This window comes from Panthera leo, chromosome D3, assembly GCF_018350215.1.
Source record: "Panthera leo isolate Ple1 chromosome D3, P.leo_Ple1_pat1.1, whole genome shotgun sequence".
Lineage (NCBI taxonomy): Eukaryota > Metazoa > Chordata > Mammalia > Carnivora > Felidae > Panthera > Panthera leo.
The window spans coordinates 5,438,486-5,466,407 of NC_056690.1; the positions used below are offsets into that span (position 1 = coordinate 5,438,486).

Sequence of the window (27,922 nt, forward strand, 5' to 3'; positions counted from 1 at the left end):
CGGCGACTTGTCCCTGGAAGCTGCTGAGGGGTTGAGCGAGGTCATCCTTGCGAGGGCTTGCTGCCTTCTCTTGGTGAGAGCGCAGAGAGAGACCTCGGCCAGCTCAGCACGTGTGCTGTTGGCATTTTCGGTTTGCTGAATGGATATTCTCTGTGCCATGTTTTTGGAGCAAGGTTGGGACATCACAGCCAGACGACCCCGGGTGCCTGGGGCACCTAAAGCCTGTGTTCCATGAGTAGGCGGCCTCTGGGTACTACTGTGGCCTGAGGTGGTTCCTTTCTGGCTCGTGCGCCCTGCCACGCCCCCTTCCCAGGAAGGGAGCTCTGCAGGGGCGCAAACTAGGCACAGGCAGCCTTTAGGGGGATTCTGGGGCCTTTGGGACATACCTGCTGTCCGGTGAGTGAGGAGAGAGACTCATTAACTCCAGGAAACCCAGGACCTGAGGACTCCTCCTCCTTTTCTTGAGCAGAGTTCTTCTTTCGCCCTGGTGCCTCAGTTTCTGCATCTATAAAATGGGGGTAGCTATATTTCCTGCCTCATGGGGGAGTGGGGTGAGTTAGGGTGTTGGGGGTGACCTCTGATGACCTGTTGTGGACAAGTGTGCACGTCAGCTCCCTCCCCACCGTCTGTGTCTGGTCTCTGGGCAGGGCTGGGCTGGGCCAGGGTGCTTGGGAAAAAGGCCCTGAGCTGGCTGGCGAGACGGGTGTGCTCACCGAGCGCCCGTGTTATGGTAGATCATTTAAACCCCATACTAACTCCACGTGGCCAGAACCGTTCTTCCCCCTTTTCATGACGGGGAAACTGAGGCACAGGGTGGCCGTGTCTTTGGTTCAGGGCACACAGCTCGTAAGTGCCTTCCTCGGTGGGCTGTCGTCACAGGCGGGGGCCGGCCTCTCCCTGGGCCTCCCTTTCCCTTGGACTGTGGGTCTGTGGGGGGTGGCCTGGGGCCACCGTGTACGGAGCCCTGGGCGTCTCTGCTCCCCTCTCTGTCCCCGCCCGCCCTGTCCCCCTCGGGGTCACCCTCGCAGGCTCCTGGGCCGTGGCCGGCTCTGCCGTGCAGGAAGCTGAGCCCGCCGTGTGGACTATAAATGGCAGCCGCAGCACAGCAGTGGGCAGGAAGCTGCATCCCGTGGCTCCTGGGCCCAGCCGCTGCCCCCTTGCCACAGAACCATCCCTCTCCCGTTGGGCACACCAGGGCGGAGGCGTGTGTGCACCCCGAGCCTTGTGCTGCAGGTCTGCTGTGTGACCTTTGGGCCCTCGTTGCCCTCTCTGTGCCCCTGAGCCCCCTGGCCGTGTGTTCGGGACGCCTCTGTGCTTCCTGTGCTGTAAAGAGTGTCTTCAGGGTGTGTCAGGATGGTGGCCTGGGAGGGGCGGAGGGCAGGGTGGGTGCTTTGACTTGGAAGGGGGCTGCGGATGGGTTTTGCCTTGGAGGTGGGGGAGGCTAGTGGGCGGGGATATCCGGGGAATCTGGGGAGGGGACGCGGGACCTGTCTAGCTGGGTGTGGGGGGACTTGAGGAGACGGGGCTGCCCCGAGGATCTTGGACTGGGACACGGGCCGTGGGGTGGGCACTGGGCATTTGAGACCCATCTCGGCTGCTGGGTTCCCGTGTGGGTTTTGCACCGCCTCTCTGGGCCTCTGTATAACTCCTCGGATTTCCCGGCAGGAGAGAGACACGCAAGGCTTTCAAGCAGAGAAGAGCCATTTCAGCCTGCCCTCTTTCACCTTTGGTGTTTCACGGTTAATATTGTTAATGTTGTTAGGGGGTGGGGCTCATCTGGTCCTTCTCTGGACCGTCAGGTCCCCGGGGGCCCTGGCTGCTGGACAGGGGGTGGCAGCCGTCGGGGGGAGGGTGCTGGCCCGCACCGGGGATGTCCCGAGTGGCTTTGCTGCTGGGCCCAGTCCCCGCTGACCACCCTACCCCGGGTTCTGGCCGACGGCAGCTGCGTGGTGAAGGCCAAGATGGCCGGATCCCCTGGACGTTTTTCGAGCACAAGTGCCCTGCTGCGGGTCAGCTGGACCTTGGGAAGCCTTCCCCTTCCACGGAGGTCATGTGCCTTGCTGGTGCCCGCACCGTTCTTGGCCTGGAGAGCCTGAACGTGGATAAGTATAGGTTTCCGCAGGGAAGCTTCCCTGCGAGCGATCTTGCTGGATTGTGGGATGTGCGATGGGGCCACTGGTGACCGGTCCAAAAAAAGAGAAATAAACCTTGCCTAGGCATATCGATTGCCGAGTTATTTGCATTATTTGCTGTCGTCTCAGACAGGGAAGTGTCTGCTGATAAGCCACAGGACTCTGCCTGGTTCACATTTTCATCAGAGGCTGGACTCCACACCCTGTGTGTGTTCACCGTACCGGTGACCAGAGCTGGGCATAACGCCTGCTCATGCTGCGGGAGCGGAGAGACTGAGTCACGAGGCCCCGGCAGTTGCCTTTTGGAGTTCAGGGCTTGTGGGGGTGGGCTGTAGGAGCAGTCTCCTCGAGGCTCAGAGGTATTTGGGGCCTGTGGTAAGGAGAATGAGGGCTTCTCCCGAAGTTGCCCGTGTCCTGGGGACGGCGACTTGTCACCCTGCGAAGGGGAATTAAGGATGTGGCTGAGATTAAGGCTAGTAAGCAGCTGACCTTGGGATGGGAAGTTATCCCCGATAATCCTGGTGGGCTCTAACTAATCGCAAGGGTCCTTATGTGGAGGAAGCAGGAGCTCAGAGTCACAGAGATTTGCGGACGCCATCCTGCTGGCTTTGAGGTCGAAGGAGGGGGCACGGAGCCAAGGAATGCGGGAACGAACTCTCCCGCGGAGCCTCCAGGAGGAGCACAGCCCTGCCCACACCTTGGCTTTTAGCTCCTGTCACATCCGGGTCGGACTGCTGACCTCCAGAGCTGTGATAATAAATTGCATGCTGTCTGGAGCCGGCCACGTCCATGGCCGTCGACTACGGCAGCAGGAGGAAACTCACACACAGCCTTGCATCTTCCCTGAGGACCAGCAGCCGGGAGCATCGTGCTCGTTTCGATGCTGCTGTGTCCCCACTGCTGCAGCCAGTGACCTTGGGAGTCGGGTGACTGCTCAGGGTCTGGGCCTTGACCTGGGGCCATGGGTGAGGGGCTTGGCACCAGGAGAGGGGACTGCAAACTGCCAAGCGCCATGCTAGGGAAAAAATGGAACGCAAAAAAGGACCGGGGGCAGAGACATGGCCCTTCGGAAGCTTTGGGGCGGGGGAGGGCAGGTTTGCTGGCTTGTGTGTGTGTGTGTGTGTGTGTGTGTGTGTGTGTGTGTGTTTCTTAATTCCTTCAAATCCAGTGAGGGTATTTGGCCCCAGTGATGGCCAGAAAAAAAATAGGTCCCCAGCCTGTCTGCCAACCCGTGACGAGCCGTGGACGATTCTTCTGGGTGGGGTCTCCCAAGGGACAGGTGTTTCAGATTCTCGGAGCAGACAAGTGACACCACACGCTGCTTCCTTCCCGGCTTTATTGAAAAGAGGAAGAAAATGGCCCACACCTCTGGCCCTGAAGGCCTCTGGGCCTGCGTCCAGAAACCTGAAGCCTGCAATTAAATGAAACCAGATCCTTAGGTGGGGAGAGCTTCTCCTGCCCACAGTGGCTCCAGAGAGCAGGCCCTGGGGACCTGCTGCTCGCGGATGGGCTGTGTGGGGTCGAGGGGGCAGAGAAGCTGTCAGGGAAAGGGGAGAGGGTGGGAATGTGCCAGCCAGCCTTGGTTGAAGAGGCCGGGCTCAGGGCTGCTGGCTAAGGTGGCTGGCTGCCTTTTCTTAAAAAAAAAAAAAAAAAAAAAAAATTGCAGGTGACTCTCTGGTCACCCGAGTCCTCTCCCTGGAGGCCACCACCTCTCAACTAGCCATGCACTCATGCTTCTGCTGGCCTCTGTGTGGATCCCTGCACGGCCTGGGGCCCTAGCTCGTCTCTGGGCTGGAAAAATGCACGCGGATGTGTTTCTCTGTGTGCACGCTCTGTCTGCAGTTTGCTATTAAGGTGTGGACTCTGCCGGTTTTGTAGGTCAAAAGCGGTCGAATATCGACAGTTTTTATAGAATTGCACCTAGTAATTTCCTGTCCTTGCTTAGACAGGCGGCAGAGCACGTGGCTGCAAGCAGGGATTTTGATGGTGTGGGTTCCCATCCCCCCATGACCTGTTACCAGCTGTGAGGCTTCGGGCATGGTATTGCAGCCCTCTGTGCCTCAGTTTCCCTATATGTAAAATGGGGGTCAAAACACGACCTGCATTCTAGAAGTGTTTTAAGGCATTGAAAGCCTTATAGCCGTAATTATTGTTACTATTATTATAATTAATTTTTTGATGTTTATTGTATTTGTTTTTAAATATTTTTTCTTATTTATGTTTAGTGTTTATTTTTATTTATTTTTTTTATTAAACAATTTTTTTTAACATTTATTTATTTTTGAGACAGAGAGAGACAGAGCATGAACGGGGAAGGGTCAGAGAGAGGGAGACACAGAATCCGAAACAGGCTCCAGGCTCTGAGCCGTCAGCACAGAGCCCGATGCGGGGTTCGAACTCACGGACCGCGAGATCATGACCTGAGCCGAAGTCGGCCGCTTAACCGACTGAGCCACCCAGGCGCCCCTAATGTTTATTTTTGAGAGAGGGAAGAGAGGGAGGTAGAGAGACTGAGTGTGAGTGGGGGAGGGGCAGAGAGAGACAGACAGACAGACACAGAATCTGAAGCGGGTTCCAGGCTCTGAGCTGTCAGCACAGAACCCGACGCGGGGCTCAAACCCTCGAACTGCGAGATCATGACTTGAGTTGAAGTTGGATGCTTAACCAACTGAGCCACCCAGCAGCCCTGATATTTATTTATTTTTAGAGAGAGAGAGAGAGATAGAGAGAGAGAGAGAGACAGCACGAGCAGAGGAGGGGCAGAGAGAATCCCAAGCAGGTTCCATGCTGTCCACGCAGAGCCTGATGCGGGCCTTGAGCTCCACAAGCTGTGAGATCATGACCTGAGCTGAAATCAAGAGTCAACTCTGTCTCAACTGACGGAGACACCCAGGTGCCTCTTACTGTAATTTTTTAAAATGATGATTTTGTAGTGTGTTGCTGCAGTTAGATCTAGGTGATGGATTTTAACCTCTGTACGGGTAGTATTTTGTCTTGGGGATACGTGACGTACGACTGGTGTGTATTCTCTGGAGATGCCGCTTGGGGTGATCGCAGAGTTTGAACCTTCTCCGAGGGCCTCTGGGTGCTTACGTGCGTCTTGTCTCCTCTGTGTATTCCCGGGAGCGAAATCGCTGGCCGGTGGCTCCTCCCCACGTTGCCAGCAGGCTCTGCCCGGGGGGGCTGCACCGGCCGACCCTCTCTGCTTTGGGGTGTGGACCCCCCCCTACGGCCAAGCCCTTGGGTGGGGCATGTGGTTTAATAGCTGCCTTGCAAAAAAGCCTTTTGATTTTTAGAGGCAGAACAAATGTGTCCTCTCTGAGTTGGAGAATTAAAAACACAAAAAGCCTGCACGTAAAAAAATCCGACTGCATTGCCACCACCCCGGAGAGAGAGCGTCGGCATTTTGGCGTATGTGGGTTTTGATGAGAAGGGCCAGCTCTGATCTCTGCTGCCCTGAAGCGACCGTGGGGCGAGAGAGCGGTGAAATATTTGGGTTCTGCGGCCCCTACTCTTAGAGGCCAGAATCCTCATGGGTCGGGCAGGGATTTGGCGGCTCAGGGTGGGGCTTTACATCAGCCGGATCTGGGTCCCGCCGCTGCCCTGCAGTAGCCGTGTGACACGGCCCGTGGAACCTCTCCCCTCAGAGCCCTGTGGCCTTGCCTCCTTGCAGGGTTTTTGTGCAGCCCGGTACACAGCAGGTGCTCAATTGGTGCTTGAAGCCATGCGGTACGGTGGGGTTCTGACCTACAGGGGCTGTCCTGTTCATCAGAAGGTGTCTAACAGCATCTTTGGTCTCGACCCAGGCAGTCGGTGATACTCCGCACCCATTGGGGCAGCCGGAAATGACTTCTGGGGGGCACAGTCACCCCCTCCCCCCAGGACCCCTGTGGCACATGACGGGGCCTCAGAGAGGACTGTCTGGAAGGCACAGAGGCCCCAGGAGGGTTTTCCTTGGCGTCTGTGTCCAACGTGGAGTTTTTCCTCATTCGGATGCTTTCGTGAAACACCTACTGTGTGCTGGGAGCTGTCCTAGGTGCTGGGACTCGTCCGGGAACAAGGCGGGCATGTGGCCTCCTTCTCGCCCCTGCTTGGCACTGGGACATGGTAGTGACTCAAGGCCCGTTCCTCCCTTGGTCTCCCCCTCTGTGAAATGGGGCCAAGGTTGTCCTGAGGGTTGCAGGTGACCCTCTGAGGAGCCCCGTCACCTCGGGCTGGCTGTTTCCTTTCTAGCTCTCAGTTTCCCCATCCGGAGAGTGGTGTTTGTGGCAGCACTTAACCTCGTGGGTTGCCGTGGGGATTAGCGAGTTCTTTGCTCAGGCACACGCACACAGCGTGTGCTTTGTGACGGGGAGCACAGACGCTGCAGGCCAGTGTGCAGGCATCTGCCCTTGGGTCATCGCAGCCAGCTGGGCAGGAGTGGGGTGTGCGGGTGGAGCGTCCACGGCGTCCCCTCTGTGCCTGGCCACGTGGGTGGGGGTTTCGGTGGAAGGGAGCTCGGCCACCCTCCCCCCCGGGCCTATAAGGAGCCGGCTCAGTGGAGATCCCTAAGGCGATTAAGTGGGTTCATTTGATCCGAACGTGAACTTGAGCAGGCAGCTTATCTCCTAGACATGAAAGCCAGGCGAGGAGCCACCTGGCCCAGGCAGGGAGTTCAGGATTTTATCCGCCACTCTTTGCCCCGCTGGGGCCTGCGCTGGGGGCTTTTGCCCTCACCTGCCTTCAGCCCCCTTCAGCTGCGGGTTAGGACTGCGTGCTTTTGATGCTGGGCTAATAGTGGCAAAGCCCACGCCACAGCCTTTCATTTGACCCTCTCAATCTCATGAGCTAGCGGTGATGATCACTTTCCCCCAGTTACAGGCAAGCAGCTACAGCTCAGAGAGGTCAGTTAACTTTCCCAGGGCCACACAGCACCCCGCCTCCCCCCCCTCCCCCCCCCGCCGCAACAATATTTACAGCATGTCCACGGAAAAATTCCCTTTTGCTCTTAGGCACTGAAACGCCTCCTCATGCAGCCTTGACTTTACACAGAGTTTAACAACAACAACACGAAAAATCCGTGTGATGCCCCAATTGTAGTATAAAGGGAAATAAAAGTAAGGAACTGCTGTGTCCCTCTCAGAATGAGTAAGTGCAGATTCGAGAGAAGTGAGATCAGAAGGGTTTCAGTACTGGAAACACATGAAAGTGACTTTTTTTTTTTTTTTTAAACCAGCTAGTATTTGGATTGGTTCTGGTAGGTTTTTTAAATGGCCAGGTCATTTGAAAATTGAGTGGGGAGGGTGACTTTCATGGCGTGCGTCCGTTTCGCTGGCCGAGGGCCCGACCAAGGACAGCCAGCATCCTCCCTGTACGTTTCTGAGACGTTCGCGGTGGGGACCGTGCCTCTCGAACACGGTGACAGTCAGAGCAGTCCTGTGCTGTTTGTTGGCTGGGCCGCTTTGTTCCGGGCTCTTTCTGCAATCATGGTGACGATGCTAATTGCCCTGGAGACCCTCTCTGCTTTCGTATCAGTGACGACAAAAACAGGGGCGCCCGGGTGGCTCAGTCGGTGAAGCGTCCGACTCTTGATTTCATTCAGCTCAGGTCATGGTCCCACAGTTCGTGGGATCGAGCCCCACATCGGGCTCTGTGACGGACAGCATGAAGCCTGCTTGGGATTCTCTCTCTCTCCTTCTCTCTGCGCCCCTCCCCTGCTCACACAAGCTCACTCTTTTTTTTTTTTTCTCCCTCTCTCTCAAAATAAAGAAATGAACTTAAAACAAACAAACAAAAGACGGTGATGCCCGACCGGGCACTGTGATCCACCCCCCTCTGCCGCCATCTGGCTTGGATGTGTGCTCTAGCCTCTTCCCGGGCTCTGAATCCATTCTTGTCCCTGAGGTCTGTCCCCTGTGCTGCAGCCAGAGGGACCCTGTCTGAAGGAGGACACTCTTCGGTGCCCGGCGGTCCGGGCCCTGCCTCCCCCTTGGAGAATAAACCCAGGGGCCCCAAGGCCTGCGTGGGTCCTGCTGCCTTCACCGCCCTTCTCGCCCCCCTGGCACGCTCCCTCCTGGCTCACACCCCACTTGCTGTGTGAAGTCCTCCAGTGGATTGATTCCCCTGCGTTTTGGTGGCCTTCCCACACCAAAGGTCACTTTGCAGGCAGCAGGAGCTGCGTCTGTCTTGTCCGCTGCTGGGCGCCCATTGTAGGGGCTCGGTCAGTTTGTGTGGGTGGCCGGATGGGTCCCTTGGCAGCGAGATGGGGCCTGGCTGGGCCAGGTCTCCATGGGCCTGGCCTGGGGGAAGGGGGAGGGTGGGTGCTGGACACAGGGCCCTTGTCCCTCAGCGCCTTCCACTGTGTCTGGAACCGGCCAGACCAGTGCCTGCTGCTTCCTGCCCAGGGAGGGAGGCTCGTAAGGAGTCCGGGTGCGGATGGGGGTCAGCGGGGTGATGCTGGCTCCAGGGTTCGTTTGGCAATGTCTGAAGGTACTTCCGGTTGTTAACCCGGCGGGGCAGCGGCTGGGGGAGTGCCGCAGGCATCGTGGGCAGGGGCTGGAGATGCTGCACACAGAGCAGCCCCCACGGGGAAGAACCATCCGGCCCGAGCGTCCAAGTGCAAGAACCTGGCATTGGGGCCCCAGGAACCCAGCATCTGGGTTGTGCTCTGGGCAGGGGGGGCGGGGCCAACCGAGGTCCCCTTTTCATGCTGTGCCCACGTCTCTGTGGCCCAGAGTGTGTCCCTGGGCAGGGTGCCTAGGCATCCCAGAGCCGCTTGTCAGTTTCTGTCACCAGCACAGGGTGGCCGTCTGCCTCCCTGGGTGACATGTCCCACACCTGTAGGGTGCCCGTAGTCTGGCTCCTGTAGCCTCTTCTCTCCCCGGGGGCTGAGAGCATCCTGTCCGGTGGCCCCTGTTTACAGATGGGAAAGCCGAGGCCCAGAGCAGGTGAGGAGTTGGCTCATGGTTGCACAGCACCGTCGGGCCTGGGCCAGGAAGGCCTGAAGTTTTGAGCAGGGAAGGCCCCAAAGGGAGGGGACGTCAGCTCTGGGGCCCCGAGGTCCCTTCCCCTCCTGCCAGCTGGCTCCTCCCACTGACCAGATTCTACATCACCACAGTCATTATGGTTAGTTCTTTTATAATGTTACAAAGTTTTAAATATTTCATGTCTACGTGTGTGTGTGTGTGTGTGTGTGTGTGTGTGTTTACGTACCGTATGTTGCATTTCTGTATTGTTGCAGTTTATTTTTCTTGTTTTAAAACTGGAACGCCTGGGTAGCTCAGTTGGTGAAGCATCCGACTCTTGATTTGGGCCCAGGTCACGATCTCACAGTTCGGGAGTTCAAGCCCGGGTCGGGCTCCACGCGGGCAGTGCAGAGCCTGCTTGGGATTCTATCTCCCTCTCTCCCTCTCTGCCCCTCCCCTGCTCTCACTCTCTCTCCCTCCAAGATACATAAACTTAAAGAAGTATATTTTTGATCTATCGATGAATACTGTTCAGCCATCACGGGGAATGGAGTGCTGATGCGTGTCTAACGCGCACGAATCTTGAAAACGTCTACGTGAGAGAAGCCAGACACAAAAGGCCACGTAGTGTGTGATTTCGTTGATAGGAAATGTCCAGAACGAGCAGACTTGTAGAGAGAGGGGCCGAGGAGTGGTTGTGGGGGGCTGGGGAACGCGTGACGGCTCACGGGTCGGGGCTTTCCTTTCCTTTGAGGTCCGGGAAGTGTTTTGGAACTAGATGGGGGTTGTGGTTGCACCACATCGTGAATGTCATCGGTGGCACTGAATTGTTCACTTTGACGTTCCGTGCATGTCACCTCAAGAGAGAAACACACACAATTCGGGAACTGAGAAAGATAGGTGCTTGCTGAGCTCCTCCCGTCTGCCAGGCGCCCTATGAGTCTGTTCGTCAGTCCCCATGAGGCGAGAGTTTCCATTTCACAGGCAAGGGGCCGGCTCAGAGATGTTAAGCAAATGCCCAGTGTCACACAGCTAGGACGCAGCGGAACCAGGACTTGAAGCAGGGCGTGGGGCTGGACCCTGAGGCCCCCGACGTGTGTGGCCTGTGGCCTCCACCGTGGGCTAAGCCCAGCCAGAGATCTGGTAGCAGTCTGTGCCTGCTGTCGCTCTCCTGCCAGCCTGCCCTCCAGCCGTGGACACCCCTGAGGGGCAGCGCTCCTCTGGGGCTGATGGGCCCCGGGGCGGGGTGGGGGGGGGTGGGCACCGTGTTGGGGGTGAGCGTGGGTGGGATCCGGCAGCTCTGGGGCCAGTTCACGTGCAGGGTGCACGGAGCGCTGCTCGCTTTCTTGCGCCCTGAGAGGGCCCCAGGCACGGTGAGCTTTTCGTCGCCCCTTGTCCCCCACCCCCACCTGTCTACAGTAGCAGGAACTTTCCAACACAGGGCATGGTGCTGTGATTCAGCGACGCTCACTCTGGGGAGCACAGGGTGGGGGAAGGGACGGGGGAGGGGGGCCCTGGGCTGTTTTCAGTTTCCGCTGAGTTTCTCGCTCTGACTCAGTGCTGCCTCTGGCCCCAGTGACCTGGCTTCTGAACACCTGCTGAGCCGAGTTCATGCTCATGTGAGCCATCAGAAAGAACCAGGTTTGAGGGTGCCCCCTTGCTGGTTTCCTTGGGCCTCAGTTTTCCCATCTGTGGACCGGGGGCACGGAAGGACGTGTTTATTGATGTTTTGCACATGGATCAGTGGCTGTGAGGGGGCGGCCGCACGTGTCTGGGTGTGCGTGGAGGGATTTGGTGCAGAAACAAGGGGCTAAAAGCCAGTGGAGGCCGATGGGGGAGGCCCATGCCCTGCACCAACCCCTCCCTCCTCCCAGATCCCGGATGGAGTGCGTGTAGGTCAGGGCCCTTCTATTCTGCAGGACGACCGGCTGCCAAGCCCAGTGGGTGAATGAATGAAGCCTTATTCTCCCACCGGGTCCTGCTGTGGAGGCTGGGACGGGAGCCCGTGTCTTCTCATCACAGCCTGGCTCAGGGGCTGAGTGTGGGTGTCCGAGGTGCTGGGCGAGTTGACAGACATCTGAATGGGATTGGGGGCGGAGCTCTGGCTCCTGGGGAGCTGGCCTGACCAACCCCAATGGCAAGTTTGAGCTGAGCCCCTGAACCGAGCTTGAATGGTGCTGCGTGCCGGCCTACGAAATAGCCCGCGGCATCATCCCCGTTTTATAGAGGGGGAAACTGAGGTTCAGAGAAGCGAGGTGACCCCTCAGGCTTTTCAGAATGGCAGAGCTGAAGTTTGAGCCCCAGCCGGCCTGATTGTAGCCAGTCTGGTTATTACCCTTTTACAGCAGAAGAAACAGGCTCAGAGAAGTTCGGCGACAGGTGTGGGGTGGTCGCCCAGCTAGATCATGGGGCACTTGGATTGAATCCGGGGCTCAGGCCGGGTCCTGGGCTTCGGGGACTCTGTGTTGGGCTCCCTTACTGGGCCTTACTGTCCCCGTCTGTGCAGTGAGCACCGCCCGAAGGACTGTGTGGCCCCTCCCCACGCACAGGTCACGAAGGCAGGAGCCGGTGGGGGGCGGGGCCGGGGCCAGGGCTGGTGTTGAGGACGGGGAAGGCGTCGGTGGAGGGTTGAGCCCAGGCAGTGGGGAGCGTGAGGCCAGGAGAGGAAAGGACGAGGGAGCAAGTGTGCAAGGACCTGACCCCTCTCCCGACCAGGTCAGTGGGAACCATCCCGTCTGCTCTGGGCTGCTGGAGTCCCTGGAATATCCCCTGGGCCTCGGGTGACAAATCTCTTTCACCGTCTCTTGACCTGGACAATTAATTGCTTCTGGCGATCGATGGCCCCCCTGCTCTCCCAGGCAGCCCCCGGCCCCGCCCTGCAACCACTAATGGCCCAGACCCTGCTGTGGGGGGGGGGGTGGCGGGGGCGGGGCGGAGACCGAGAAGGCTCCGCGTGGTCTGCCTCCCAGCCCGCGTGGTCTGCCTCCCAGCCCGACCAGCAGGATCCAGTGGCCGAAACCGCCTCTTTGTGGGAAACTCAGCTGCTAACCTCTTGGGACGCTTGCTTTGTGCCTCCCGAGGGTGCAGAGACTGAATTATCTCTACAGAGAGCCTCTGAGGGGGCGCCGCTGACGGGCGTCCAGAGGCTTCTGGAAGTTTCCAACCCAGGCAGTCCCGGGGCACCACGCCCCGAGAGCCTGCTCTCTTGGCTCCCGCCCCACAGGGGGCTCCTGCCGAGGCGAAGTTGTGCGGTTACAGGGACGGCGTAGCTGTGGGGAGCCTGGCTGAGTTTTCCTGCTTGTGCCTCATCGCCTCCGTCTGTAAAGTGGGGAGGGTCGTAGGGCTGTTGTAAGGATTAGCCAGTTAATAAGCACAAAGGGCTGGGTGGTGTGCCTGGCACAGTGTAACCCTCGGGTGGGCGGGGGGGGGGCAGCTCCTGGTCCCCGTGGGCCGTCGGTGCTGGTGGAGGAGGACAGACAGATGGACGGACAGATGGCTTCTCTGTGCTGCCGCCTCCGCGGGCCCGGAGGGAAGCCCCTGGCCCTCCTGGCCTGGTCTGCCCTGCCTTGGCCTGCGCTGGGCCGGAAGCCAGGCTGCCGGAGCTCTGCGCCTGGGCCCCCGGCCGCCCCCCTTCCCTCCAGAAACAGTCGATACCCCGGCTCCTTCCTGGCGTCTGATTTCTCCTGTTGGTTGCCGTCTCCGTAGATGACCCCGTGCCCCGGGCGAGGAGATGGGCAGGAGGCTTTGGAGAAGCACGTCTGGGGCTCAGTTGGGGGTGTGGAGGGTGGAGGACTGGTTCCAGTCCGGGTTCCAGTCTCCCCTCCCCCCGTGGGCTGCTGAACCTCTCTGGGCCTCGGTTTCCCCATCTTGGAAATGAGGTCAGGACAGTGTCCCCCTTGCCGGGCCCTGGGGATGGCCCAGGGCCTGGCAGTGGGCGGGCCGGTGTGGTTGTGTGCACTTGGGGGTGGGGGGCGGTGCTCCGGCAGTGTCCTCCCTTCTCTCCCTGACCCCTTCAGCCCCCTCCTTGCCTGGACCTTGGGTCCCCTTGCGTGGCCTCCGCCCCCCTTGGTTGAGCCACATGCCCCTTTGGACAGAGCCGTGTGTCCCCCTCCCTGCCGCCCCTTCCCTCCTTTGTCCTGCCCAAGGCCCCGTCCACTTACATCCGCTCCCCTGGCCTTGATGTGGCTGCCCCTGTCCTGGGAGGTGGGGGAGGGGTGGGGAGGAGAGAGCTCAGTGTGGCCCGTGTGCCCCCGCCTCCGGCCCCCCCAGCAGCTGCTGGCTGCCGCAGTCCGGTGGGGAATCAGAGACCCGGTGAACTCCCGGTGATTGCCTCTCTGCAGCTTCTAGGAGAGCCGGCGCGGGCCGGCACGCCTCAGCTGTCACTTGAGAAGGAAAATAAAATGTCCCAGTGGCTTCTAAATGGAAGGGCTGCGGAGCCTGCCTCCCGCCCCGGCTGTCTGGGCTGCTGGCCACCACAGTGAAGGGGGTGGGCCACCCCTGGCCCCTGTTGACCTGATGTGAAAAGATGTGCCGGGTGGCCCAGGCGGCCCTCCCTCGGTCCTCCTCGGCCTCCTCCCACCCCCAGACGCCTCGGGGCCCTGGCCTGCTTCCAGCCTGGAGCCTGGATCATATTGTGCCTGAAATCCCCGAGATCCAACCTGCAGGGCGCACTTGGGGTCCCTTGGGGGCCGGTGCCCGGATCTGGGGGCCCCTGGGGTCCAGCACAGGGCCTCTGTAGAGCTCTCTGGCGCGGCTGACTCTGCTGGCTGTTGTGGCCATGAGGAGGCTCTCGTGGCCGTCCCTTTCCCTTTCTTAAAGGGGCGGGCACTGCAGTGGCCCCTGGGCTTCAGGCGGTTTTGTAGGACTTGACCTGCTGAGCGGGTTTGAAGTGGGCAGGTGCAGGCTGTAGCCGGAGCATCCCCCTCTGAGGGCTGGGGGCTGAGGGCCCTGCCCCGGAGCAGCAGAGCTGGGCAGGGGGACCTGGTCCCAGCCCTGCCCGCGGGCGGCCCTGGGCAGGAGGTGATGACTGGGAGTCATCCCGGGGAGCAGGGATGCTGCGGGTGAGTCGTGCTGCCTGCTCCTTGTAGGGCCCCGGTCTGTGCCTCTGCACTGCCTGCGGGGAGCATCGAGGGCACCCTGCCCTCTGGGGGGGGGAACCCCTGAGGTATGTGGCAGCCGGCTGTACGGTCCCTTCTTGGAACCTCAGTCTGTCCACTGGGGGGAAGGGTGGGAGCGGCTGCAGAGGCCGCAGGAAGGGTTACATTGGATCGACCACCATTGCCTGGCCCAGAGTCTGAGCTAACACGGGGAGAGGGCGCCCCCGATGGTGACATCCCTCACGCTCAGCCCTCCCCCACCCCGTGCAGGGCTGAAGTCCGCCTGGGCTCCCGTCCTGACTTCTCCACTCTCCGACTCCACCTCCTTGGGCCTCAGTTTTCTCCTCTGTAAAGTGGGGACAATGAAGAAGCTGTTTGAAGGGTCGTCGGAGTTAAGGGAGTAAAGGCTCAGCCCGGGGCTGTCCCTGAGCAGCTAAACGTCAGTCGCGACCACGCTTACGATCGGTTTTGTGACCTGCTGCCAGGCTGGATGCTGCCGAGCGTGAGGGAGTGAGAGGGCTGCCTGGAGGAAGAGGGCCGCTGGGCTTGTACGCGAGGGTGGGACGCCGGTGGGTGTGGGGGGTGGATGGGGGGTGCTTGTCTGTGGGGAGAGGGGATTGGTGGAGGACAGCAGGCAGGCCCGGGGCCCCGCTGTGTGCCAGGTCTGTTTGAGCTGGTTGGGCCCCCTGGGTGCCGGGCCGTCTCTCAGCTGTACGCCATACTGTTGGCACCGGCCCCTCCTCTGTACCTAGCCTCTTCTGCTCTGAGCCTCGCCTTGCTGGTTGCATTCCGCATCTGGCTTTGGGTAAAGACTTGCGGCCTCAGACGGAGCAGGTCCTTTCCCGGGGGCCCCAGGGTCTGTTAAGCGTGGCCAGACAGGGCCTTTGGGCAGAGTGGGTGGCTGTGAGGGCCCGAACGTGCCTGGACTGTCAGGAGAGGCTTACTCGTTGTGGGGGGGTGGGGAGGGGAGAGGGCATGATGGGGCTGGGCTTTGAGGCATATGTAGGAGTTCTCTGGAGAGACCACTTGCTGTCAGGTGTTCCCGGGCAAGCTGTGGGCACAGACCTGTCTGGTTCGGGCCTCAGTCTGCCTCACTGTGAAACGAGCACGTCAGGGAGGAATTTGCAGGGCTCCTAGGAGAGTCAAGAGAGGGTTCTGGCTTTTGACTTGCTTCCAGCTGAGACCCTTGGGACGGGTGAGCGACCGTTCCGTGCTTCATCTCTCCCCCTCTCTCGGGAGCACTGCTCTGAGGGCCCCGCGTGGTGACGAGTTGAAAGTGTTTGTCGCGACAGTAAGTTTCTTGGGCACCTGCGCCATGCTGGGCACTGTCCTGCGTTGGCTTATTCAGTGGGCACCGCGCCCTGCGTGGGGGGCACTGTCACCACCCCTCAGGTTACAGATGGGGAGTCCGAGGCGCAGGGAGATGAAGTGGCTTGGGTACCCAGTGCAGAGGTGGCTTGAGCCGGGACTGGAAGGAACCCAGGCCCCCTCCAGCCCCAGCTTGCCCGTCGTCTGCAGGCCCTGCGGGTGCTCCATGGACACCTGCTGTCCTAGTAGGACACCTAGGAAGCGTGTCTCCTGGGGCCCTGCCCAGGGTGCTGCCCGCCGTGGCTGGAGGCTGGGAGGGGGCTGGGCTGGGAGGAAGGGTTTCTTCTGTGCGTTCGTGGGGGCCGGGGGCTGCTTTTAGCAGCCTGCTCCTGGAGCAGGTGGAGGTAAAAGCCTGGCATCACCAGGGCCTTGAGGGGCTAGCAGGCTGGGCCTGGGCAGGAGGCCCCTGCCTCCAGGAAGCCCTCAGGGATTGACCTGGCGGTGTCCTCGCTGGCCCTGCCTCACGCTGCTCCTACCCAGTTTTGGGTTAGGTCAGAGTGTGCCACTCCAGTCCCGTGGCCTTGCCCTGGAGATAAAGCCCCGGTTCTCTTCTCCACCTTCCGGCCCTGCTGGCTGCTTCCAGCTTAGCTGGTTCCCACCTCTAGGCCTTTGCATGTGCTGTGCCTTCCTCCTGGGTGCCCTTCCTGCTTGTCTCTGCGGGCCCAGCTGCCCCCTGACCTTCGGCCCTGGTCTCCTGTGGCCCCTCCTGGGGAGACCTTCCCCGACTTCCCTGCCCCCTCCCCCGCCCCGTCATTATCGCAGGTTCGCTCTGGTTTCTGTCCGTCCCTGCTCTCCGAAGCCATCCTGGTCACGTGTGGGTGTGGGTGCCTCTGGCTGTGTCCACCCAGAACTATCATCTTTTGTACTCATGGCTGCATCCCCGGGCAGGAGCTTTGTCAAACCGAAGGGTGATGGTGTCCTGGTCCGAGCAGAATATCCACCTTGGGGTTTGAACCCTGGCTGCTCTCCTCTCCAGCTCTGTGGCCTCGGGCCTTGTGGCTCCCTGTCTCTGAGCAGAGCGGATGGACACTTCGGGCTGGCCTCCGTGGCTAGGGTGATCTGGGCAGGCTTCCTGGAGGAGGAAGAGCCGGCGTTTGTGCTAGGTGTGGGAGGGCAGAGAAGGAGGGTGAGGGTGCATTTGGCAGAGGCCTGAGGGGGCTTTTTGGGGGCTGCGGGGGGAGGGGCAGGTCTCAGCCCCTGGGCCCTGGGGGCCGGTGAGATACGTGAGCGAGGGTTGCAGTGGGTTTGGGAGAGGGAGCCCTCCCCGGATCGGCTTTGCTGGGAGACAAATCTGGTCAGCCCCTGGGAGAGGAGGGGGACAGGGAGGGGCTGTCCGGGGTGGAGGGGTGGATGGGGAAGGGCGCCCGGTCCCCCGTTGCCCAGCGAGTGAAGCCTGCGTGGTGTGAGCGAGAGGGAGGTGCCCGGGAGCGTGGGCCGGGGGGAGCACACGTGAGTGGACGGGGCACCGAGCCGGCGGGCGAGCGGCCGAGGGTGTGCACGGGCGGGAACAAGTGCGTGCGTGTGAGCACCGGCGTGGGTGAGGGCGAGGGGTGTGGGGTGCGGCTGGGCCCCGGTGGCTGCTCCCTGGCCTGTCGGGCATGGGGCTTCGTGGCGTCCCCTCCCGGAGAGGACCCAGGCTGAGGGCGTTCCTGGGGTGCGGCTCTGTCCGGGGAGGTGCGAGCCCTGTCCCTGCTGTGGGAGCTGCCCCACGGCCATCTGTGCCCGGCCTCGCGCCCTGGCCCCCACCAGCCAGGGAACGTGGGCCTGGTTTCGAATCCCGGCCCGTTCGCTTTGCGGCTGTGTGACCTTGGGGCAGTTACCTCCAGTCTCTGAGCCTCAGCTGCCCGGGCCGGAAAACGGAGGCCCGGGCTGGTCGTGAGGATCACCCGAGGCGCCGCTCGGGAAGCGGTTGGAACGCAGACAGGGCGCAGGAGGCAGGCTGTCTCTCTTCTTCCCTCCCCTGCCCAGAGCTGACCGGGGCTCCCCGTCTGCTCCCCCGTCCGAAGTGGGAAGCCAGGCTCCCCCCGTTCCCGCCCGGTGGGTTCTGTTCTCCGCCCCGCCCACCTCTCCCGCCTCCGCGGGTGGCCCGCCTAGACGGGCCCAGGAGCCCCTCCGGGCCACCCGCTTCCACCCCTGCGCACTCTCCACTGCACGGCCTGCAGAAGCCTCGTGGGGGTCTCGCTGCCCTGGGGCTGAAGCCACCGTCTGCAGGGCTCTTTGTGACCAGCCGTGTCTCCCTGCGTCCGCGCGTTCAGTCTGTTCCAGCCGCGGCTCCGGGGTCCTTCCCACCCCAGCGCCTTGTCCCGCGTTCTCTGCCCCCGGCTGCCCCTGCGTCCTCTCCTGGGAAGCCCCGGTGAATCCTCGAGGTTGGGATCCACTCTCGGGGCTTGTTGTTGCTCAGTCATGATGCTCAGTGTCTCCCCCCGGGGCCGTGTGACCCTGGGGCTGGCCGGGCTGGTCTTGACCCCACGCTGCCCGGGGCTGTGTGTCTGGCTGGGGGTTGCAGAAGGAGCCGGCTGGAGACGGGAGGAGAAGGCATAAGGTAGGAAGGAGGGGGGTCAGGGCCCCCAGCTGTCGCTTGGAGGGAGCGCCCGCTGGGCCTGACCTTGCTTGAGCCCTTTACGGGACCCTTGGGAGCCCAGATCAAGATGGCCATGGGGACGTGCCTGGGCCCTCGCCCTTCCCAGCTTTCCTTTGAGGCCTGTCTCTGGAGCGGCGGCAGAAGGCAGAGCCAAGTGCCAAGCCTGGGGGCATCGTAAAAAAACAAAACAAAACAAAACAACTTAACAAAAAAAGAAGGCGATGGAGAGAAGGGGTGGGTTTGTCTCCCATGAGCCTCCTTCAGCTGCCCCTTTTAGGGGTCTTTGGGATCTGAAGGGCCTGCCTGGGCAGACAGGCTCTTGGGGCGTCGCCACCAGCCCGTGGGTCATGGTAGCACCCAGCGGTGATTGAGCGCCTGCAGGGATCCACTCTGAGGCCAGTGAACTTACCACCGCTCCCACTTTAGAGATGGGGAAACTGAGGCACGGGAGGTGAAGCCACTCATCTCCAGCTAGAAGGGGCAGAGCCCCTGGTTGGAACCCGGGGAGCTTGGCTGCGGAGCCCGAGCACTGTGTGGAGCTGTCCCCAGCGTTGTGAGAGCAGGCGTCCCTGGTGCCACTTGCCTCTGATCCCTGGGGGGCAGCACAGGTGGAGAGGAGGCTCCTTGTGGCCCCCTGCATACCGAGATGTTTGCGCATGAGTGAGCCAGAGGGCCGTCGTGGGGAGAGGGCCCACTTTCTGGATGGGAAGACTGAGCTCAGAGAGTGCCGGGGGCTTGCCCAAGGTCACAGCCGTTAGTGGGAACAGAACGAGGTTTCTGGACTCTCTCCCCAGTGCTCTGCCCATTAGCCTATTTTTTTTTTTTTTTTTTGCTTCGTGCAGAAGCTAACGCGATAAAGAACGCAAACACCCGTGGTTGCAAATTAGTGAATAATTAGAAAGGGGACACCACGTGGCCACCTGCCTTCTCCCCGGTGGCGATCAGCGTCCTAGCTTCTGTGGGAGGCCCCTTCATCCAGTGCTAGTGTGACCACCTCTGTGGACCTCTCTCTCCCTGCGCAAGTCGAGCGTGGCCTTTCTCAGAATCATCTTCGGGGACCGCGTGCTGCCCTTTGAACCTGGCTGTGCTCAGCCCGTTAGCCTGTGGTTCCCCCTTCCGGTGGTGGGCACCCGTAGCTTGTCATGTTGTATCGTGGAGGAGAGATTCCGGGGTGCACCTGTTGCTGGGCAGCTGGGTTGTCGTCAGTTTTTTCTTTTTAATGTTTGTTTATTTATTTTTGAGACAGAGCAAGTGTGGGCGTGGGGGAGGGGCAGAGAGGGAGAGAGAGAGAGAGAGAGAGAGAGAGAATCCCGCACCGTCCGCACAGAGCCCGATGTGCGGCTCGATCCCATGAACCCCGAGATCATGACCTGAGCCGAAACCAAGAGTCAGGACGCTTAACCGACCGAGCCACCCAGGCGCCCCGGTTTTTTTGTGATTGTGTATGAAGCTGTTACGGACACGGGCCTGGAGTCTTTGGGAGGAGCCGTGGTTTCGTTGGTCACGTGTAAAGGCCCAGGGGTGGGATTGCTGGGTCCCGTGGTCACGAGACACTTGGTGCCTGTGTGTCTGTGATCTCAGCCGTCCAGGTGGCCGTGTCGTGGGCCCTCAGTTTTAACTTGCCCTTTCCCGAACGACCAGTGACATCGGGCACCTTTTCATTAGCTTCTGGGCCGTCTGTGTATCCACTTTTGTGAGGCGTCTTGGGTTCGCTGGCTCTTTCTTGTTTCTTCGTGGGTGTCCTTTATGTATTCTGGACACTCGGGACGGGGGGGGGGGGGGGGCGGTTCACCGTGATCGGGGCCCGCAGGTCCTCGGTGGCCCTGCCGGGGTAGAGGCTGCCTTTATAACCACACGGCCCGGGTTGGGATCCCAGCTCGGTGACTTCCTAGTGGTGGGACCGGGGGCGCGAGACTTTGATTCTCGGAGGCTCGGTGTCCCTCTCTGTCAAGTGGGGTGGCCGTGCCCGCCACGCGGCCCACGGGGTGGTGGCGGCGGAGTGCTCGGCCCGACCGCGCAGGGCATCGGGCGTGGACCACGGGCTTTGCCGCCCCTGCCCACACGCCGACGTGGCCGTGCCACCCGTGGCCCGCGTGTGGTAGGGGCCACTGACTCTTCACTAACAAGCCTCCTTTCTCCTGCAGGTCTCCCGGGCTCTTTGAGGACTCAGCGTCACCGGAGGCCGTTTCTGGTAGGTTCACGTCTGTCCCCTCTCACTGTCTCTAGCAGATTCGCATCGCCGGGACCTCCTCATGCGCGGGGTCGGGAGTCGCCGGGGAAGCCAGGCTCCTCCTCGTGGATGGGGTTGGGGGCTCGGTGTGGCCTTGGGGGGTGGGACCTGGCACCCCAGGGTTGCTCAGGGTGGGGAACACCTTGGGGGGGGGGGGGGTTGGGAGGGTCCCCTGGGGATGGCGCATGACGGCCGAGAGAAGGGGCAGTCCCTGGCAGTGTGGATGTGGGGTGGTGGGCTTTCTCCGTCTTGGGGTTCAGGGCCCATCGCGTCTGGGAGGTGGCATGCAGTCCGGAGGTGGCTGCAGGCTTGGGGAGGGTGGGGCCCGTGGAAGGGGTCGGGGCAGCAGCTGATGCGCAGGGCTGCACAGGCGCCAGAACGGATCTTCGGCCTCGTTTTACGAGCAGGGAAGCCGAGGCACAGGTAGGTCGCCTGTCCCAGATCGCGGCTGGGAGCTAAGAGCCGGGACTCAAACCTTTGTTGAGCCTCCCAGGGAACCTGGCGGGTTCTGCCCCAACCTGCTCGTATGGCAGCAGGCAGACTGGGGCCCGGATGCCGCAGGCCTGTGAAAACTGCCCGCCCCTCCACCTGGTCCCTTGGACGGCAGGGCCTCTCCTGCACCGGGGGGACCGGGGCGCGGGCAGGGTTTGGGATGTCAGGGGAGTGGGAAGGCGGTCCGGCGGTGGGTCGTGTGTGGAGCTGGGAATTCGGACACGGGCCTGGCTGGCACACAGCGTCTTTGCTGTTACGCGGATTAGAAAAAAAAAGAACGTTTTTAGGTTTATTTATTTATTTCGAGAGAGAGACAGAGCACGAGCAGGGGAGGGCAGAGAGAGAGAGGGAGAGAGAGGATCCCAGGCGGGCTTCCCACGGTCATCACAGAGCCCCCGACGCAGGGCTCCCACCCCTGGACCGTGAGATCATGACCCGAGCTGAAATCAAGAGTTGGACGCTTAACCAGCCCAGCCCCCCCAGGCGCCCCTCTGTTTACTGAGTTTTACCTGAGAGGCACAGGGCTCCTGAGCGGGGACTCTGCAGTCTGGCTGCCTGAGTGCAGATCTCCCTCAGCCACTTATTATCTGCGTGACCCTGGGCAACACTGCCCTGTGCCTCGATCAGTCAAGTCCCCCCCAGGATTGGTGATGAGGGGGCTGTTGCTAAGATTTCAGCGGTTTTGTATTTTTCTTAAGCAGCTGGGAGGCTTTGCAGCCGAGGGAGAGGAGTCCACGGCCCCCTCTCCCTGTGCCCGGTCCCCATCCCTGGGGTCGTGGGGCTTGGCTGGGGGAAGACAGACTGCTGACCCAGGCCTGGCAGAGACAGGCCACATCCCAGGAGACCCTGGTGGGCGTGACAGGGACACGATATCCCCGTCCCCAAGACTTGGGGGATTTGGGGGACTAGAGGGACATGCCTCCCAGAGGGGTGGTGGGGAGGGGCCTCCCGGGTCTCGAGGTGAGCCCCTGCGGAGGGGGCGGTCAGTGGGTGTGGCCTCCTGGAGGTGGCAGCTGGGTCCCTTCCCGTCTCTGGGGCTCTGTGACACTGAGCACCCGTCCACCCGGGCTCCTGGGCTTTCGTGAGCCTGCGGGGCTTAGCACTCGTTCACTGCTCCCCGCGTCTTTCCCTCTTACTGACAGAGCTGTTCCTCTGGGGGCAGGCAGGGGGTGCCGGCCGGGCCTGGCCCCCAGGAGGGTTTGAGGGCGTCTGAGCAGCCGGCAGAGCCCCCAGGCTGACCTGACAGGGCTGAGATCTGCTGCTTTCTGCTCCTCTGGGCTCCCAAGCGCCTCCCATCAGAGCGGGGACCTAGGAGGGACAGCTGGGGTCCCCTGTGCAGCTCCATTCTGCATAGGGGGAAACTGAGGCTGAGAGGTGGGACAGGGTCTCCCTGAGGCCGCAATGCTGGAGCTTTGGTCCTTTTCCCTGATACTCGGCCCCAGGCTGCTGTCCTCGGTTCCGCGGGCGGTTCCGCAGCGGGTGGGCCTCCCGCAGACCTGGGCGCGCCTCTGCTTCTGTGCCTCGGTTTCCTCGTCTGTCAAGTGGGTGTCCTACGGGGGTCGTCGAGGCACTGCTGGGCACACAGCTGGGCTCGGCAGGCAGAGCTGGCCTCTCCCAAGAGGTGTGTGTTATTCCCTTCGGAAGACAGAACCGTTATTTCTGAAGCACCTACTGTGTGCCAGGCCCTGTTCCAGAGGGTAGAGACGGAGCTCTGGGTAGGGTGGAGACAGATAGCGAGCAAGTCACATACCCAGGGTGTCCCGTGGCGGGGGGCGTTGGTGCCAGGAGCCAGCAGAGAAGGGGCGGGGGAGTGTGTGGGCGGGCTGGGGGCTGCTTCAAATGGGGGTGGTCAGGACGGTCCCACTGGAGAAGGTGACATTTGAGCAAAGACCTGTTGGAGGGGAGGAAGGGAGCGTGTGGGTCTCTGGAGGGAGAGGGAACAGCTCGTGCAAAGGCCCTGAGGCAGTGTGGGACGGGCCTCTGGGTTTGCAGGAGGCCGTGTGAGATCTAGGTGGGCTTCTCTCCTTAGTTCCTGAGCCTTTGCGCTCCCCCGCCCCCCTCCCCCAGGAGGCAGGAGGGCTAAGCAGGCTGGTGGGTTGCCTGCTTCCTGGGCCGGGCCCTGGGCCCCCAGCAGCGGGTCTCCTCTTGCAGGCGGGGAGGTACGGGCCACACTCAGTCCCCCCAGAGTGAGGAGCCCCGCCAGGTTTGGGTGTCTTTGAAGTTGAAGGAAGGCAGTCTGGCTGGGGGTGGTTTCTCTTCCTCCTCCTCCTCCTCCTCCTCCTCCTCCTCCTCCTCCGCCCCTTGGTCCTCCATCAATCTGCCTCCCTGGCCTAATGGGGAGCCTTCCTCCCATGGCTGAGTTATCTGCTTGTCATGCCGTGGCCCACCCGAGGACGATAAAAGGGCTTTTTGTCTGCAAGCACTTAGCTTCCTCCTCTGGGGCGATCCATCACGTCTGAGGAAGGAGCGAGGCAGACGGATGGGGGAGGGGGCAGAGGGGGTGGGGTCCCAGGAGCCCCTGGCGGGACCCAAGTGGCTCCTTAGTCCAGAGACAAGGCCCGTCTGGGGACAGGCAGGGGCGGCTGGGAGGGGGGTCACCGGGGGTGGGCACGGGGGCAGGGCGGATGTATAGACGCAGGGGCCCCTGATGGCAGCTTGAAGGCCTGTCTGGGACCTCACCTGGGGGGGTGTGGGGGCGCCAGAGCCGGGCGTGGGGGAGCAGGCGTTTCTGAGAAAGAACCACGGAGCACAGGTCGCAGGGGAGACGTGTGAAGGCCAAGGGGGACCGGCGTCCAGGGCGATAATGTAACAGCAGCAGCAGCAGCGAACGCTCGCGACCCTCACGTTGCCCGACGCCCCCTTCTCAGCGCCTCGTGGAATTATCTCATTTAATCCTTGGAGCGACCCCACGAGGTGGGGATTAATGTCGCCCTGTTCTGTAGGTGAGGAAACCGAGGCATAGGGAGGGGACGTGATGGCACCAAGAGGGCAGGTGGCAGGGGGGCGATTTGAGCTCAGGCCGCCCGGCCCTGGAATCTTGGTGCCGGAGGAGATGGGTGTTTGCGTGGGGGCCCCCGAGCCAGACGGAGGTCTCGACCCGTGTGGCGGGGGGCGGGGGGTCTCCTGGCATCGCAGGCGGGCAGGCGGGCTCTGCCTGTGCCTCGGGCCTCTCCCGTGTGGTGCACAGGTGCGGGGTGAGGGGTCGGGGAAGGGTGGAGGCTGCGAGTGGACGGGGACTGGGGCGGCCAGGCTTTCTGCTACCCTGGGGAGAGCAGATGGGGACCAGCCAACCTGCAGGCAGACAGGTGCCCGGGTGGGTATGTCGGGGGGGGGGGGTGGGGAGGGGGGAAGACTCGTGGGCCTTGGCCCTGCAGAGTCGCCCCCCTCTGCACTCCATTTGGGCCACCTGGGCAGTGGGTCCGCTGCCTTTGTCCCCGCTTGGGCGGCGCTCGGGTCCCTCCGCGGGGCGGAGGAGGTGAGCGCCCGGGGGGGTTCTCAGCCCTGGGGAAGCTGTCCCTCCCCGTCCTTTCCTTCCTCCCCCCTCCTCCCCCTGACCCTGCTGCCCCCCTCCCCCGTCTCCTTCCCCTCTTTACTGCCTGCCCTCCTCCCTATAACCCCCTTCCCGCAGCCCCCCTCCTTCTCCCCACAGGCCACCCTCAAATGACAGCAATTAATGGTGCCTCTGATGGCAGGCTGGGAGGACGGGGCTGACAGTTGAGCATGTCTGCCTGCGGCTGGCCCTCTAATCGGGCCCGGGGGACGCCCCTTCCTGCCATGGCTCACAGGGAAGCAGGAGCCGCCCTGGGCAGGTGGGCCCATGTGAGCCGGCGCAGAAGCTGTCCCCTGGTCCCTGTCATCCCTTTTCTCTTTCCTAAGCGGGGGGGGGTGGGGGGGGGCTCAGGCTGACCCTTGTCCTACCTCAGTTAGTGTACGTGTGATGGCCAGGCCACCGAGGTGTCCTTCTCCACCGGGATACCCTCTCCCCTGGCCACCTCCTGTCCCCAAATGACCTCCCGGGTCCTGTCCTGCCCTCAGGGCCAGCCCCTCGCCGCAGGGCCCCCCCCCTTTTGTGTCTGCCCTCCTGGGTGGAGTCAGGGAGCCTTGTTCTGTTCTGGACACCAGCCTGGAGCCCCGGCAGCCGGGAGCTGCCAGTGATGGGGGTCGCTGCCCGGGCCTGGAGTCTTGTCTGGTGGGGGGTCTCGTGTGTCTTGGGTGGGTGGGTGGGCGGGGACCAGAATCCTGGCCAGTCCTGGCCACGCCGGGCATGGTGCTTGCCCGCTCATCATTTTGCAGCAGCAATAATGAGGCCCCTGCTGTATGCCACGGCCCGCAGCTGGTGCTTTTCGCCTCGGTTCATTTTCTTCTACAATAACTCTCCGAGGAGAGTGCTATTTATAACCCTGCTTTTGTAGACGGGAGCCTGACAGGCAGAGAGGCAAAGTGATTTGCCCTAAATGACCCAGCAAGGAAGGGATAAATCTGGGATGCAACCCTGACCTTCCTTGTCCAAGGCTCATACATCAGGGGCTTGGGAGAACTGGGGAGGACAGTGCAGGAAACGGCAGACCTGACCCGGAAGCGGGGAAGCACTCCCTGGGCACCCGAGTGGGGTTAGTGGTGCCGACACGTATGCATACGTTTTCCTTCGCGGTGAACAAAAATCAGCCTTCTTGAGACGTGATTCACCTATAGCAAGACTTACCCATTTTGAGAGTTCCGTTCTATGGCTTTGGGCAATTGAAACCACTCACGTAACGACGAGGACAATCTAGATACGGAGTGTCTCCATCTACTCCAAAAGAACGCCCCTCCCCCCCACCGGACGCACCCACTGATCTGCCACCACGGAAATTCTAGAATCTTCTAGGTTTTCGTAACAAAATTACGCACAATGCGTTTTTGTGTGTTTGGCCTCTTTGTGCATGTTTTTGGCAGGTGTTCGTGTCTTGGGATGTATCAGTAACCCCTTTTTAATCGCCGAGTGATATTCCACGTATGAATGTGCCACACAGTTCATTTATCCATCCTTGAGTTTGGGGCATGTAGGTCGTTGGCAGTTTGGGGCTTTTAGATACAAAGCTAGAAAGTCTGTGCCTCTTCCTGCTTTTTCTTGCCTCGTTGCAGCGGCTGAGACCCAGGGGTATGCTGGGCATCAGCAGTTGGGCTTTGGGGGTTAGCTAGCTGTGGGTGTTGTTCTTAACACTCCCATTTTACAGATGAGGAAGCTGAGGCTCGAAGAGGTCAGGTGACTTATCTAAAGTTCTTCTGCAAGGGCTGAGTGCTCTTTCTCTTCCTTGAAGCTGGAAAGTGCCAGCTGATGGTCTTTGCTGGTCCAGAGGGTCGTGCCAGGAATTGGTGGCCGGGCAGGGCCACAAACCCCCCCCCCCCCCCCGCCCCAGCCCCCAGGGCTTCCTCTGCTGGAGAGGGGGGGCTTGGTGAGCGTATCACTCCTTCCGGGTCAAGTTCTGTCTGTCGGCACTGCTGAGTGAATGTCAGGCCTGGCGCGAGCCCGTCGTCTTGGGCAAAGTCACGCAGGCCTTCTCGGGAGCTATTTTTGGGGCAAGGCAGGAGCCTGACATACGGAAGCCCAGGAATGGAGGTGGGGACAAAGAGGGGAGCCTTCTCCTCCTCCTCCCTCGCCTGAGGGGTGTTAGCCAAGATGACTTTTCGGGGAAGGAGGCCCGTAAATTAAATAAGCAATCCCGTAAATAAATAAGTAATGAAGTTAGTGGGGTGCCTAATTACATCAAATTTATAATTATGGATGGATGCCTGCCCGATAATTGTACTTGTTTTTAATCTTTGGCTCCGACGTGCGTCTCCTTCCATCTGACGGTAATCCCTGCCCCAGCTGGAGGCAGGGGGGAGGCTCTGCCTTGCAGGGGCTCCCACTGAGCCTGGTGATGGGGCCCCCCTGGCGCCCAGGATCCAGGCCGGCTCGTCTGCCTCCCGCAGTCGGGTTTAATAACCTATGCAGGTTTTGAAACTGTTGTAACTGACAGTAATAACAGCAGAGTTTATAATCGTAATTGTGTTGCACTTTATAGGTCATAATTTCATCTTCCCAAATTCCCTGGAGAGCAGAGATTATTATTGTCCCCACTTTGCAGATGAGGAAACTGAGGAACAGAGAGGTTAGGCGGCCTGCCTGAGGTCACACAGCCAGTAAGATTCGAACCCAGGCTGTCTGCCCCGGCGCCCACATCCTTCCCGTTCTCCTGCCTCAGCCTCCCGGTCGTCCTGCGTGGGACTTAGGCCAGTCCGTCCCGGGCTGAGCCCTGTGTTAAGGCTTTGTGCGTTTACTGATGTCTCCTCGGCATGTCCCTTCGAGGGAGATGTTAATTTAGGGTGGCTCAAGACCTCGAGAGGCTCGCATGCTGAAAGGATTATGGCCTGCCTTCCGCGATCGCTATAAATCCGAACAGAAACCATTTTTCTGAGCCATACGATAAAATTGTGTTTCGCTTAGAGACCAAGCAAGCCCCTTGCTGACATTAAAATAGCTTCTTCTTTCTAGATCTTCTGTTTCCCTTCTGGCGGCTTTGGTGTCCTGGCGCTCTGGGCGCTCCCCGTCCTGCCTGTGGGACTGTGTTGATGACCGTGAGACCCATTTTCCAGATGAGGAGACCGAGGTTCCGGGGGGTGGCCGGACTCGAGTGAGGTCACTGGTGGGGACGTTCTAACCTGCTTTTCCCGCCTGGTTCGGGGAACGGAGACCACCGGAGGGGGGCTGCCACCCTCCGTGCGTGCCCCAGGCGAGCCCGGCCAGCCGTCTGTCTGGCGGGAAGAGGAGAGCGGCTGTGCCCACCTCATTTTGGGGACGAGGAGGCTGGGGCTGGCTGGGGAGCGGTGCTGTTCTCACGTGGCGTCCGTGCGGGCCCGAGACCCCCAGCCACAGTCGACGCCTGTTCTTTCACGCTGCGCCCTGTGTCTTGGGACATCTGACCTTCGGTGCCCTTGAGATGCCCGGCCTCCCTGGAGGAATCGACCCGCAGACTGCAGGGCGGGAGCGCCCTTCACTTCCGGGGGTGGGCTCGTGCAGCCAGACAGGGCCTGCGTTTCTGGCAGAGGCTCCGGCT

At 61.2% G+C, this 27,922-nt stretch overlaps 1 protein-coding gene across 23 annotated transcripts in view; it reads left to right on the plus strand.

Moving 5' to 3' along the window:
- The window catches only part of NCOR2 (nuclear receptor corepressor 2), a 218,807-nt gene that overhangs the window by 14,912 nt on the left and 175,973 nt on the right, over nucleotides 1–27,922 (plus strand). For 22 of the 23 annotated variants that reach the window (XM_042910781.1, XM_042910764.1, XM_042910774.1 and 19 more), the window contains one exon: nucleotides 20,266–20,312. The gene's annotated coding sequence lies outside the window, so the exon portion shown is untranslated. Of the gene's footprint in view, nucleotides 1–20,258; nucleotides 20,313–27,922 lie in introns of those variants that run through there. The other variant, XM_042910758.1, reaches the window with a different exon arrangement.